Here is a 14,385-nt window from a genome sequence, read left to right as displayed (position 1 = left end):
GGCAGAAAGATCCTGGGAGAACACATTGTCTCTTAAAATAGGCATTCACTTCCCACTGTGCTCTGCTTTGCAAAGGCAAAAGAAGAAATATTAAATTTTGGTAATTTATCTGGAGCTGTTAGAAGGGAATGGAGACAGTCACTTAAAAAATGGAGGGAAAATCCAGATGGAAGGAACTTTAAAGTTTATCCCATTCCACCCCTCTGCCCTGGGACACCTTCCACTATCCCTGGGTGCTCCAAGCCCTGTCCAACCTGGCCTTGGACACTTCCAGGGATCCAGGGGCAACCACAGCTTCTCTGGGCACCCTGTGCCAGGGCCTCCCCACCCTCACAGGGAGGAATTCCTTCCTAATATCCCATCTAACCCTGCCCTCCTTCAGCTTAAGGCCTTTCCCCTTGTCCTGTCACTCCATGCCCTTGGCCAAAGTCCCTCTCCAGCTCTCCAGGAGCCCCTTTAGGCACTGGAAAGGGCTCTAAGGTCCCAAAGCCTTCTCTTCTCCAGGCCAAATGGCCCCAAGTCTCTCAACCTGTCTTCATTAGTGATGTGTAGATTCAGACACACCTTAAGAGATCCTTCAGTCTGCTTGGAGGATTTAGGATTTTCACTGTATGTCTGTGAGGCCTTTGCTTATATTCTTCTCAACTTGTATTAAGGAAGAAGTAAAGACAGCTTAAGGGATCTGCAAAGACACAGGTTCATGAAAATGGCATTGCACCTTCCTGCAATGAGCAGTAACACTTGAAAATTGTAGGAGCTGTAAAAGAGTGACCCGTGGCTGCCTGGTATCAAGAGGGTTTAGGGTTTTTAACTGGAAAAACCAGTGTCTGAGAATAGACATCATCTGCTGCCTTTCAGTAAGATTTAAATCTGTGTGAGATTAATAATTGGCTTTAATATTATTATTTACATTAAAAATTTCCACATAAAATTGCTGTCATAATAAATGAAGAAAAAAAATGTATATTCTGCTAAAAGTTCGGACTAGGATGGCAAATGATTTCAGACATACACAGTTCAGGTAGTGTCTGTGTGAGTGCAAACACTGCTGTGTCCTCAGGGATCTAATATTTACTGTGTTTATGGGAATAGCTCATCCAAGAGCAGAGCAAGTTGCCAATGTGCTTCATCTGCAAGTTGTGTTATGTCTGTCCATCCCATGGCCAGTGTTTGAAATGAGCTGTGCAAGGGGAATATTTTGGTCTGTTAAGATGCCTTCATGTGGAATTGTCTCCTTTGAGGAGAGAAGAGGCAGAGTAAACAGCAGTGACTAATAATTAGAATAACTTCTTTTTATTTTGTATCTTAGGGCAAACTGCCACTGTTGGTTTGTGTCTTGAGCAAGAGCCATAGGATGTGAGAAATGGCTGTGGAAGCCTGGAGCCTCTGGCATGGATTCTTCTCTTTTCCTTTCACAACAAGAACTATTAGTCAGCGTACAATAATATTATTGTTGTTTTCCTTTTTAGCAATTTTGCTCCTTTCTGTAGGAGTTAATGGAGGGAGGAAAAACATTTGCTCCTGTGCCCCTGCTCTAAACCTCAGAGGAGGTAAAATTAATGTATAAGTTAATATAACAGAATCTGTGATGCTGAAAAGAGCTTATAGATTTTCAAACTCTGTCTGAAAGGCCACTTAAATACATGGAGAATTCTGAAACAGGAGGAATAATTTGTGTTTCTGAAAGGTCTTTAAGGTGCCTGCAGTGTAGTATTTTTGTCATCAAAGAATGCCAGGCTGAAGGAATATAAGGAGGATATCTTGAAAATAAAAATTATTAAGCCAACTTATGAAGTATAGAAATTATAAAGAGTACAGAGTATAGAAAGAAGAGTTGAAATAACTGTTTATGGTCACAGCATACAGAGACCATGGAACTCAGTTCTGTATCTTACCTTTTAGAAATGGAATCTTTTATCTTCATAATGGCCAGACCAAACAGGATGAGAGCAGGAATAGCCTTCACTGAGCCAATGGAATGGCCGGTGTAGCCTGGCCTAGCAGAGCAGAGGAAATCTTGTGTTTACTTCAGCCAGCCACTGATAAGTTCAGTATTGCTGGAATTGCCTCCCGACCTCTCGCTGTGAGTGCGCTCGAGCTCGTGCAGGTCGGCGAGTGCAGCCTTGCTGCTTGGAGCAGGTCAAGGCTGGGTCCAGAACAGGGGCTTCTTCTGTTGGTTTTGAAAGGCAGCGAGGACAGAGGCAACTTCTCTTGGCTGCCCAGATCTCATGGTTTGCTTTACCTTCTATTCCTTTATTCCCTTTCCTCCCCTATCACCCTCACAAGTTCTTTTCTCAGCCATTTCAACATAGGCAGCCTGCCAAGGTTTACAATCTTGCACACTTTATACCTTTATTTAACAATTACAATCTGGTTGTCCTATCATTTTTTCCTTGAGCATCAAAGGAAAACTGATACTACCCATCCTCCCTTTTTAATTCTGCAATATTCTTCCTTTGCATGCTGCAGCCTGGTCAGGGGCATGACAGGGCAGCAGCCACCTGCATATACAGGATTTTCCTTTTCTGATCTGTCCTGAAACCCTTTGTGGTATCTCCCTCGTGGTGCCACAGGTGAGCAGTAGCCACATGCAGACCTCTGATAATTTTATATGCTTGCAAAATACCCATTTCCTTGGGGGGAATGGGGGGAACCCCAAACCTCTGTACCTGTTACCATGTCTCACCTGGCACCAAGAGTACATTCTACAGCTTCAAACGTTCCACAGTCATCCTTATTTTCAGTAGCCTTCTCTCACATTATATCATTAATGGCTATTTTACTTATGCCTCCTGGCTTGCTGTGTTATTTACAGAAGGGCTGTGTTGAAGTTGGATCTGTTATTTAATTAAAACACTGATCAAAATATTATTTCCATGAGTCGAAAAACACATCCACATTCAGGAATGTGAGGTTCTTTCTGCTTTGTTCAGGAATTGGAAGGAAAAGAGACAGTACTGAAAATTACAGCAGCGGTTTTTTAACCTTCCAAGGAAATACAAGAACAGAATGACTTTTTTAAATTGCTTTACTCTTAGTTGTCATGAGGAATCCGTGTAGTTGCTGGCTGGTTTTGATCAAAGACAAAGATGGAATCCTAAACTTTGCAGTTACTCATGTGGTTTACTTTTTTTAAAATCAAACACACAAGTTTATAGACGGAAAAAAGCTATGGGGGAAAAAAATTTATAACTGTTAAAGTCAACACAAAACATGAGATGGGGAATTTGGGACTGGCAGTACACTGCATTTCTGAAACCTGTTCCAGTTACTGCATTCCTTCAGTCATCAGTGGTCACAGATATCCTTACGGGGAAAAAAATACAGGAAAAGACAAAGTACTGCAGGTAAACCTTGAGATATTAAACACAGATTTTCCTCACCTATTTAAAAATATTAATAATACGTTGCAAAAAGCATGGGGTACGTCATTAGGTGGGAATAAACCTAAAATTGCAACCTGAGATGTGTGTGGCTGGGATCTATTTACATTTTAAAAAAGCTTCATTTTCAACTGTAACTGCATCCCAATTCCAGTTCTTTACTGCAGGGAACAGAATATTAATATTCATTAGTATTCACTTTTTGAGGACACTAATTATTGCAACAACTCGTTGCCTCTTGGTTGGGTTTCTGTTCAATCCCAGCGCATCAGTTTTAGTTCGTGGTATGTTTTCTTCACATTGTATCTAAAATGCCAGTGACCAGACAGATGGAAGTAATTTATAAAGCCTTTCTTTAGAGCTACCTGAAATTTAAGCTTTCACATATTGCCTCTATGTGCATCAGTGAAGAAATGCAGTGGAATTTTTGTTATATCATTACCTAGAGCTGTTCCCTGCGGTGTTCCAAAGCAACTTGCCCACCTACCTTGAATAAATAGAGCTTCAAACCCCTGGCCATTGTAACAAAACATGGATGATTTCCCCTGTCGTGCCTTTCTGTCAAATAATACCACCTTTTTGGGGGGTTCAAATGGTGACACTTCCCTGTATATTGGGCAGTTCTATTTCAGCTATGTGCTGACTCGTGTTTTTCCAAAATACTCAACTCAGCACATTTCTGTGTGTCTGAAATAGCACAATGAGCTCGGCTTGGGGCTTGGTTTCTCTCCTGTGCCAGTATTGAGCATTGTTACTCATCAATAGAACTGGGAGGTTCCCAACTTTTTTCTAAAACAATTGTGTTTTGCAGCAGTTGTTCAGTTTCTAGTGTAAGCCATTAGCCTCCTGTAGGCTTTCACTGTTGTCATTGCTTCTCAGACACAGCTCCATTTCTTCAAAAGGCAGCTACATCCCACCAGAGCAAAGGGACAGTGTTCCTCTTAAAGGCTGGGCTATCATGAACATACAGAAATTTCAGTGGTTTAAATAATTCTATAAAGAAATATAGAATTTAAATATAGGAAATACTGAAAATATCTAGCTGTGGAAAAGTCTGTATTTTAAATATATTAAATATAGAAAATAACAGTATGTGATTATTCTAATAGTCTTTATTTGTTTGCTCTTTTCAGCTGGTTTCCATTTCCTTGGTCATGCTTGGTTGCACTTTCCATTTCCATATAAAACACTGTACTTCTCTGAAAAGGGAATGCATCATTTTTTAAGCTTCTCTTGTGCACTGTTGCCATCTTAGACTGTATCAGAAGTGACATGTGAAAATTGAACTTGATCTTACAGATAAAACTGGTGGTTTGAGATGTTGACAGGGAGATGTGGTTGGGTTCCTGTGACTTGCTGCTGATATCCTGGTTGTTGGGACCTCAGATGTTTTCCCATTGGTTTTAAATTTAAGCAGGAATTAGTAACAGGATGCCTCTCCACTGAGAGACTGTCTCAGGAAGGAGATGTAAACTGAGGACACAAATATTTTGAAGCATTCTAGTCAAAACGAAGGATTTGTTGGCAGCTGGGACAAGAAGACACTTTGAGGACAATAACAAAGTTTGCTTGTGGTTTCCTTCTAAATCTAAAAATTGGTTGTCTTTGCCTGTTGATTCATGTTTTTCCCATTACAAACAGTAGCATGAAATGGTTGGTTTGGGTGAATTAGAGGACAATGGCAAAAATTATTTGTACATCAGTTCTGCCAGTGAGAGTTTGAAGGGGGAACATGGCAGGATAGATGTGTGTATATGTACAGATATCTAATTTTTAAATTTAACTTTTAATACCATATTGATATTTTTGATTATCACCTTTCTAGAGATTTATAAATCTGCAGTGCACAAAATTCAGAATTGAGCACAAGTTGAAAACACCCCATGAAGTGAATAATTACATTTGCTTTATGATCTGATTGGCATTTGTGGCCAAACTTTGGCAACTCCAAACAAACAGGAGTTGTGTATCTCCTGATACTCCAGCACAGTTCCCCCTGTGTCACCTCCAGAAGGGAAATGGTAAAAACAAAAAAAAAAAAACCCTCTGTTTTAACAAGTTATGTTTTTTGGATGGCTCTGTGTATGGTTTATAAATATGTCTTGTTGAAGAACATTGGCATTGTTTGGGTTTTTCCCAGGATCAGACAAACTTTGCCAGTTTATATTTTTATTATGATTTCTCCCTGTCCTTCACATTAAATCCTGTGTGTTCCCTTTCCTTTGGGAACTGGAGGAATCATCAGATGACTGGAGAATGAGTAATTTCTGAAACACTGAGTTTGTTTTCATGATACAAGATGAGAAGTTTGGGGCTGGGGAAGAGAGATGGGTTCCCTTGTAACTCCTGTTGTGTGCTGGACAGTCCCAGCTTCCCTCTTGGACTATCCCTGTGTAAATGCTTGCACAGGCTTTGATATCTAATCCTTTAGGAGTTGGACTCAATGATTGCTGTCCTTTCTAACTCAGGGTATTCTATTATTCCATGTTTATTTGCTACTTTTTCTTTATTTCATGGCCTTTACTTCTATTACACAACGTGAGTTGTCCAAGGTGGAATAAACTGATTTTGTTTATTTTTGTTGAGTTGGGATATTTTATAAGGTCCATTCACAGCGAGTGCTTTGGTAACTGAGTGTTAGGATATTTTTGTCTCATGGGAATTAGCAGGAAAGATCCTGTGAGTTAATAAAGATTGAACTATTAGACAATAATTCTGAATTCATAGGGAAATGCTAGAGCTGAAATGTGATTTTGGAAGTCCAGGAGCTGCAGAGCTACAAATGGAAGGATTTTAAGTGGTTTTAAGAGGCACAATTATGTGCATAGTCTAGACAGTGCTACTTCTGCACTGGCAGGGGCAGCTGCAAGAAATGCTAATGCAGGAGCTGAGTCCCAACCAGAGAGGGGGGAAAAATAGGAAAAGCCGAAGGTGAAGAATATGCTGGAGGCCTCAGATGTTAGTGCTCAGTGTGTTTGGGAAGAGTCATCCAGAGGTCTTTCTGCAGTGGAAAAATCAATATTGAAGTAATCCAGAACTCCATTTTAAATAACGTTATGGTGCTCGCCTTCCTTCTCGAGTGTTTCCGTGGGATTGTCTGTATGGACCTTACAGTTCCTGCTGTGAGACTCAGCCTGCGTTTGGGAATGGAGCCTGAGTGTTACAGCCTTGTCTTTTTATATGAGCTGGGGGTAACTCCATGTTTAAATTCTGGGAATGGAAATCTTCCTTTTGTCTGTTGCTTAAATTTCCTTTTTCTTGAACTATTTTTACTTGAGAGGATTGAGGCTCCTTCCTCAAGTCCATCTGTGTGAAAGGCTGGTGCTCCGGGATCCAGGCTGCAGCGGGCATTTTTCCACAGCTTTCTGTTGTGGGGTTAGGACAAATCTCCTGGTTAGTGCATGAGGAAAACTTTAAACATTCACCGGGTTTGCACACAGGAATGTTTGGGTCATTTTAGTTCCCTAGAGCTTTAAAAGCACAAGAGAGCTAAACTGATTTTTTGGGAAACTGAAGAAGGAAAAAGAGAAAGTTTTAATATTAACTACTTTCCTTTCAACTGGACTTCTACCAGAACAAAACATGTTGTTACCAACAGTTTTGAAATGTTTCTGCAAGGCCAGTAATTGAAATTCAAATTATGAAATGCCTCAAGTTTGCATTGAAAGTGAGTGAATTTCTCTGGCAGCTGCTGTTGGTATTATCAATGCTCTTTGTGTTGCTGCAGTACCTAAGCAATGAAACAAATATTTATGCACACGCATCACACAACATTCCTGGGCAGTGCAGCTTTGGCCTTTATAAACCAAATAAGGTGGAGCATAAAGATATGCTTTTGTCTGGCAGCTGCCTGTGATTTCTCCTCCTGGATACACTAAAGAATTCTCCTCGCTGCCCTAAATTGTTTTCTGCTTGCCAGTACAGAGATATTTGAGTCAAAATCCAGTTTGCTGTGAGAGATTTGGTCAGAAGTGTAGCATAGTTTGCACACGTACAGTGCTATAGCTTTTCAGTGTTCCTTATTTTTGCTTCTGTTTTAGTTTTTTGGGGAGGTTTTGCAGCTTTCTTGTGGGTGTCATTGACTAGATCAAAGTTTGAGGATAGTTGACCAATTTTGCAAGACTTATCAGTGGATTGAGAACTTTACACTCTCACACATACAATAATTATAAATTGCTAAATCTCTTCTTGCAGATGTTTGTGTCTTTTCAAGAATAGTTCCTGTGTCCGTCTTGTTTGTGCTAAGGATGTGTTTGGAAATCTGAAATGTCACGTTGTTGACAGCCAGATCTAAAGAACTGTATTTGGATATGACATGAAAAGAATTCAGTGGGTTTAAAGCTTTCACGGGCTTTTCAGCTGGAGCCGTTCCTGCTCTTGTTGATAGAAACAGGCACTTCAGCATTGCATGTTAATGTTTATTTTCACATAAACAGCTGATAATTGTAAATAACCAGACAAATGAAAGCTACTGGGTGGCAGATTTCTGTGGAGTCTGTCTAAAATGTAATGCTTTGTAGAACCATTAAAAGGATGGATGTATTCTGGGAAAGACTTCAGTGTAGCTACAACATTTTTGATAGAAAACATAGATGTATAGATAAAGCTTCACTTTTTACCTAATGCAGGTGTTAAACCTTTCTGTAAAGCTCAGGAGGAGTAACAGAAATACTGCAGTAGTATTTGTGCAAATGAGCACTGATTTATAGGAGGATGCACATGTGCATATCTGTGTCTGTTTAAGGAAAAATCTGCTCCTTCTGGAGGCTGGGGTAAGTTAATAGAATTCCGTACATTTGGTAGGAGTTGTGCTGTGGACATTGCCATTCGTCCACTGGTATCGAATCTGGGTGGAACTAAAAATGGAGCACAGCTTTATTTCAAGTGCAAGTCCCCCAGGAGTTTTCGGGTTGTTTTGTGCCAGCCCAGGATCCACCTTTGTGAGTGGTGTGCAGTGAAGGTCATGGTACAGCTGCTCCTTAGCATCCCAAGGGAACAGCACAGGCAGATGTGACAGATTTTGGCCAAACCCCCCTCTGCTGTGGGACAGTTTTCTCTGAGTGATGAGATTGACCTCTCAATCAATTTATATCTCTTGGTGAGAAATGAAAACTGCTATTTTGGATGTTCCAGGGGGGTCTATGGACATACCTGTCTTCAGCAGGTAAAATAAATTTGCCCACATAGAAGCAAATAACTCTTCAGACCTTTGAGAAAGATTAAAAAACCACAGCAGTAAATGATGACCATAAGCTGAGTACCTTGTCTTGAGCTAATTTAGATTAACTAGATGCTCTTCTTTGTGTCCTCTGGTTTATTTTTTAAATTAATCTGCCTACTTGGGAAAAAGCTAACACAGCATTAGAGCCAAGTCATTAACTAAATTCAGATGCTTTTATTTAGATGACGTTTAAATTGTGCTGTCTGGATGAGCTTGATAATGTAAACTGTACAAAAGCAAGTTGGGCCACATTTGATAATCAACTTTTCTGTGGTATTTCAAATCCAAGTTGCTTTATGCAATTCTGGACCCTTTTATTAAGACATCAGGAAGGCTTAGAGAGAATCTTGCAGCAATGTCTGTACAGGAAGGGGGGGGGAAAAAAAAATCTATTAGGTACCTTGCTTCTGTAATGGAAGAAAACACAAACTTGGCTTAATTTGTCTCCTAAAAATGCCTTTCCTGCAGTCCACTTCCTTCAGATTATTGAAAAATTGGCTCACAATCCTTCCTTCCCGGATTGTTGATACTTCATGCTGCTCTGCAATATGACGTCTTTTTTCCTTTCATAATTTTTCATCTCTGTATTATCCTTGGCTGTTCATTATCTCTTGCTAAATTAGACATGTCTGCTGACTTCCACACAGTGCTGTATGTAAAGTTCATCATCAAGAGATCTTTGATTATACTTAGCTGCACAGGGAGGGCAGGGGACTCAAAACACAATAGAATGAAAACTGATGTCAGTAAACTTGAGGAGGAAAAACAGAACTGCTGAGATCTGCTGGTTTTCTGGGCATTTCCACCAAAATCAATGTCCAGGCTCAGTGTCAGTGCTCTCCCACAAAATCCCAATCGCTTCCTCTCCCCTGGGCTTGGAGCTGGGCCGATCCCTGTGCCAGGGGGTGGCTCTACAGCCAGCTTAGTCTTAAAACAGTGTATTTTAAAAGCTGAATAAAATGGCAAATAAGCCCAAGAATTTTAAGCTAGAAAAATGTGGGGTTTAAAACGTTCATAAACTAATGGAGATCTTTTGCATGGACAATTTAAAAAAGAAATATTGAAGAGCAGATTTGTTTCTTGCTCACTAAGAAAAAAGTGAAGAAAAAGCATCTGTAACCTCCGTGTTCCCTGTTTAGGACCTACCCCTTCCTGTTCTTTCTGAGGTTTCATGTTCATTTAATTCATTTTTCCTCACAAAAATAAACCTCCAGTATGTATTTTAATTTATTCCCAGTCTGCTGTAATTAAGTTGAGGATAAACACATGGTTGCCATATGACAAAGTGACATTGAAAGGAAATGAGACACAGTATTTTGTATACTCGGGCCTTGGTTATGCTGGGTTGGGTCTTCCGTAGACCTACAGCCTAGATCCAATTAGGAAAATACAAAAATTATGGAAAATTATTGGTCACATTGTGAGCAGAGTGACAAACTGAATCATGTAGAATCATGGTTGAGTCAAGGACAAACAATAATAATGTTATGGAAATATGGAAGGAGGAAAGTAAGTGGCAATGCAAATAGAGCAGGGGCCAAAAAAGAGAAGCTGTAATCAAGCGAAGAGAACAGGAAAGGAAGAACAAAGCAAAGGGATTTCACTGGCAATGAGCAAAGGCTGCTGGATTTGGGGCTGCTGGTCAGTGGTTTCAGGTACTTGTGCTGAGCATTGACTCATCTACAAGAGGCAGACACAAGGTTGAATCTTAGCAAAGTGATCAATGACTCAAGTCACAGATCTGCGCTGATAAAAAGGGCAGGTCTGAAACCAGGTAGATGCGGAGCGCTTTTTATCCAAGTAACCAACCAGCTGTGCCTGTCCTGAGCCTGGGAGAGATTCTGGTAAATATTTGCAGATTTCCCCTGTCCGGGGTGACATTCAGCCTGTTATTCGTAGAATCCCAGGATGGTTGGGGTTGGAAGGGACCTTAAAGATCATCTCATTCCCCTATCCCAGGGTGCTCCAGCCTGGCCTTGGACACTTCCAGGGATCCAGGGGCAGCCACAGCTTCTCTGGGCAGCCTGTGCCAGGGCCTGCCCACCCTCACAGGGAACAGTTCATTCCCAGTATCCCAACTATCCTGGGTTTCTGTCAGTGGCAAGCCATTCCGTTGTCCTGTCACTACTTAGCATTGTCAGACTTTCTCATAGGCCCTCAAATCTGCTCCCAAAATTCTCCTTTCCTCTTCTAAACAGTGAAACCTTCATATTGGTTGTGTCACTTGTGATTTTAATTTCAAAAGCAGAGGGCTGAGTCTGACTGAGCATGGGGGGTGGGCTGGGACTGCTGCGTGGACAAAACCACTTTGTCATTTTAGACAAAACCACTTTGTCCTTGTGCTCTTCTTGTCCTTGGTTCCACCGGCACCGGAGGTTTGGGTGATTGGCATCACAAGGATCACCAGCAGGACTGGTTTGCTTGAGGAACTTTCCCTCAAGATGGGAAGATGGGAGCTGTATTTATTCTGAGATTTAATTACGAGTGGTGAAGCTTCATAAATCCATTCTGAAAATACAGTGCTTCTATGGGGTGTAATTTAGTCAAAGGGTGAAAGTGCATTATTGTCTGTTCTTGGTTACAGTTCCTTTAGTTGCACAAAATGAGAAACTTCCATTTTCTAAATGTGCCTTTATTGCTTCAGTGAAATTCATTTTAAAATTACTGGTGTTATGTCAATGTTGGGATTTGAGGTCTTGGTGCTCCCACTGTGTCTGATTTCAGTTGGTGATAACGTGGCCTTAGCTGAGCAAACCACACAGAGAAATCACCCAAATCAGCCCAAATGGAGCCTCCTGGGTAGATTTAGAAATTGCTTGTCCCTACAGAGGCACTCGTGGTAGCATAACTCTTTATATACATCCTTCTTCCAGAACAACAAATTCAGAGTTAGCAGTAAAAGGGAGCTGTTGTCCCAGCTGGGAGCAGTCGTGTGTTTTCTTGCTAAGTGGGACAAAAGCAAATTTATCTGCTTTTATCTGGCATCTCCCTTGCCAATTTTGCTTTGCATTTGTAGCTACAGCTCTTAAGCTGAACAATTTGTAACATTTTCCTTAGCAGAGATTTCATGTGCAGAAAATTGCAGTGCAGCTTTAAACAGCTGCAGAATATTTTGTTGAGAAATGGCTACTACAAGTATATTCCCTGGGATGGCTCCGTGTGTGTGTAAAATCTGTCATGGGAGCAGGGGAAAGCATTCCATCACCACAGTCCCTTTGTGGTTTGAGACTATTCCTGTTTGAGACAAAAGTTCCCATAAGATTCCCTGCTTGGACTCCTGAAGGAGCTGGAAAAACGATTTCCGTCTAGAAGTAATAATAGCTTAGACTTTTGGTTTTGATCATAAACTGACATTTAAAAGTCATCTGAGGATATTTCTTGATTAAAGTCAGGTTTTGCTTAATGCAGTTGCAGCTGATCCTTCCCATCTGCTATCACGTACTTGATGGGATCTCTCCCTTGCCTTGGGTTTGGTTTACAAGATCCCTCAGGAGTTCCTGACTTTCCTAAGAGACCTTGCAGTGGCTCAGCTCGTTCTGTTATTCTGGTTTTATTGCTCAGCTTTTCTTTTCCTCAAGGAAAACTTGGAAAGTTGCTCAGCAGAGAAGATGAGGTGATAATGTGGTACCCACAGAGCGCTGGGAATTGGGGATCTGTCCATGCTCACCCTGTGCCTGGTTTTTCAGGCACCTGCCAGATCCCCATGTTTTACCTCTGAGATTCAGACCCTACATTTTTCTGTGTGGAATATAAAAAGCAGATTATGTGACTGCATTTCCCAGAGTTCATTCCTGAAATTACCAGTGTTTAAGGTCGCTGCTTAATACTGGGTGTGGTAGCTTTGCTTCCTGCTCCCCCTGGGTGTTGGTGTAAGGTGGGAATGGCAGCCCGGATCCTCACACGGATCTGGGCAGGGGCTGCCTCGAGCCATTGCCAGGGCTTGGGTTCTAGCAAACAGGGATCGTAGGTATTTGTGGTTTGGCTTTTTGTGTGTTTTGTGGATAGCTAAAATACGACCTTTCCTGCTGAAAAGCTGGATTTTATCCCAAATCCTGTGAATTTCACACAGGATCAGATTCTCACTGCATTCAGGTTGGTTGCCAGAGGGAAGGCACAGAACGGCCCTCACTGTGTGCAGACTCACCGGGGCTCCCTCTCCCAGGTACAGGGAAGCTTTTCTACAGAAAATCATACACTGGGATTTCCTTGAGTTGCCTCTGGCTTCCACAGAACATAAATACCCCTCCCCCCCAGCTTGGGGGGAACATGTCAGTCACAGAAACTGCACAGGAACTCCCAAGAAAGCCCTGGGAGCATTTCAGGGTTTTGGAAATTGTAACTCTTACCTGGTTCCTCTGATCTGTTTTCTCTGGTGGTTCCCAAATGTCTGGGTATGGGTGGATGAAGTGTGACTCGGTGTTTAGCTATGGGATACTTGGGATCCCTTGTAAATGAGGGATGCACAAGCTGATTTCCAGGTAGAAGCTAATCCTGCATTTCCAGTACCTGCAGCCTGGAGCTAAAGGATCACTCAGTCCTCCCCAGGCCTCTGACACCAGGCAAGGGAAGGCTCATCATGGAAATCAGACATGGGTTACTGAGGAGGAAAGCCTAGAAAACTTGTTTTTATTTTGTCATCAGAGGGGCATAATTCCACAGGGAGTAAAGCTGGAAGAGGATCCCTGTTCTGCCAGATGAGTGACCTTTGATCAGCCACCCTTCCAACACTGTAACTGCCCTGTGTCCTCCCTTCTGTGTCTGCGTTCCCAGGATAGATCATGGTTGTTATCCTCACAGTAAATACAGTACTGGATACTGGGTAGGAATTAAAATGAGCAAATTCCATGTGTTTTATGTCATTTGGCATCCTGCACAGCCCCCCTTCAGTTCGTCAGAAATTCCAAAACCCAGAGCAAGGTCACATCTGGTAGCAATTTTGCTCTGCCAGATGAGGCGTAATCCCATAAAACCAAACTCATTTTCTCCAGTGCCACTTGAAGCCGAGGTCTCCTGCTCCTTTTCCATCAGACCTGCTGCTCATCCTGAGAGCTCTGTGGAATGATTCAGGCTGGGATACTTTTCACACATTATAAACTGCAAGGTTTGGAACACAGCCTCATGTCCAGCACATGAGGCAGGACAAGCAGGGCACAGCCCTGGAGTCTGTGGCTCCGTTCCATTTCCTCTTCCAGCAGCATGTCCCTGCAGGATGCTGTTCCTTGGTGTTGGGTGTCTGTGCATCCCCTCATTCTCTGAGTAATCTGGCACCTGCAGGATCCATACAGAGCTACGAGTTCTTTTATGTGCTTTTAAAATAGCTCTAAAGTTCTGAGTCTTGGGTAATTCACAAGACACACATCAGATGGACTAACAAAGTAATGGAGCAACCATCAACCTTTGCACATTGTAGTAACTGAAAATAATTCCCAGAAACATGGAATTTTAATAGGAGCAAGTATTTTTATGTTTGGTCATGTTGCTGTTGTCCCATATTTTGCTGAAATTGGTTATTTTGGTATCTCATTGCCTAAATTACTCTTTCAAAGCCCTCTGTGGAGCTTGGAGAGCATCTCAAACCAGAGTGCACCAATGAGGTGTTGTCAGTCACAGAGGGGAGGGGAGTGACATGGTGATGTATTATAAGGTGTTATTAAATCCAATTAACAAACTTAGTTAAAATAAAACTGTTCTTTCAAGGTTTCCTGGGTTTTATGCAAGGATCTCTAAAAAAAAAAATCAAACCAACGGGTCAGAATTTCAGAGTCAGTATTGCTACTCTTA

General features: G+C 41.7%; 1 protein-coding gene across 1 annotated transcript in view; it reads left to right on the top strand.

Moving 5' to 3' along the window:
• Window positions 1–14,385, top strand: part of LOC125331407 (centromere protein P) — a 112,675-nt gene that overhangs the window by 95,788 nt on the left and 2,502 nt on the right. The gene's annotated exons all lie outside the window — the stretch shown is intronic.

The sequence above is a fragment of the Corvus hawaiiensis genome, chromosome 11 (genome assembly GCF_020740725.1).
Source record: "Corvus hawaiiensis isolate bCorHaw1 chromosome 11, bCorHaw1.pri.cur, whole genome shotgun sequence".
NCBI lineage: Eukaryota > Metazoa > Chordata > Aves > Passeriformes > Corvidae > Corvus > Corvus hawaiiensis.
Note: the sequence above shows the minus strand (reverse complement) of the source record. Positions and strands in the feature narration are given on the sequence as shown.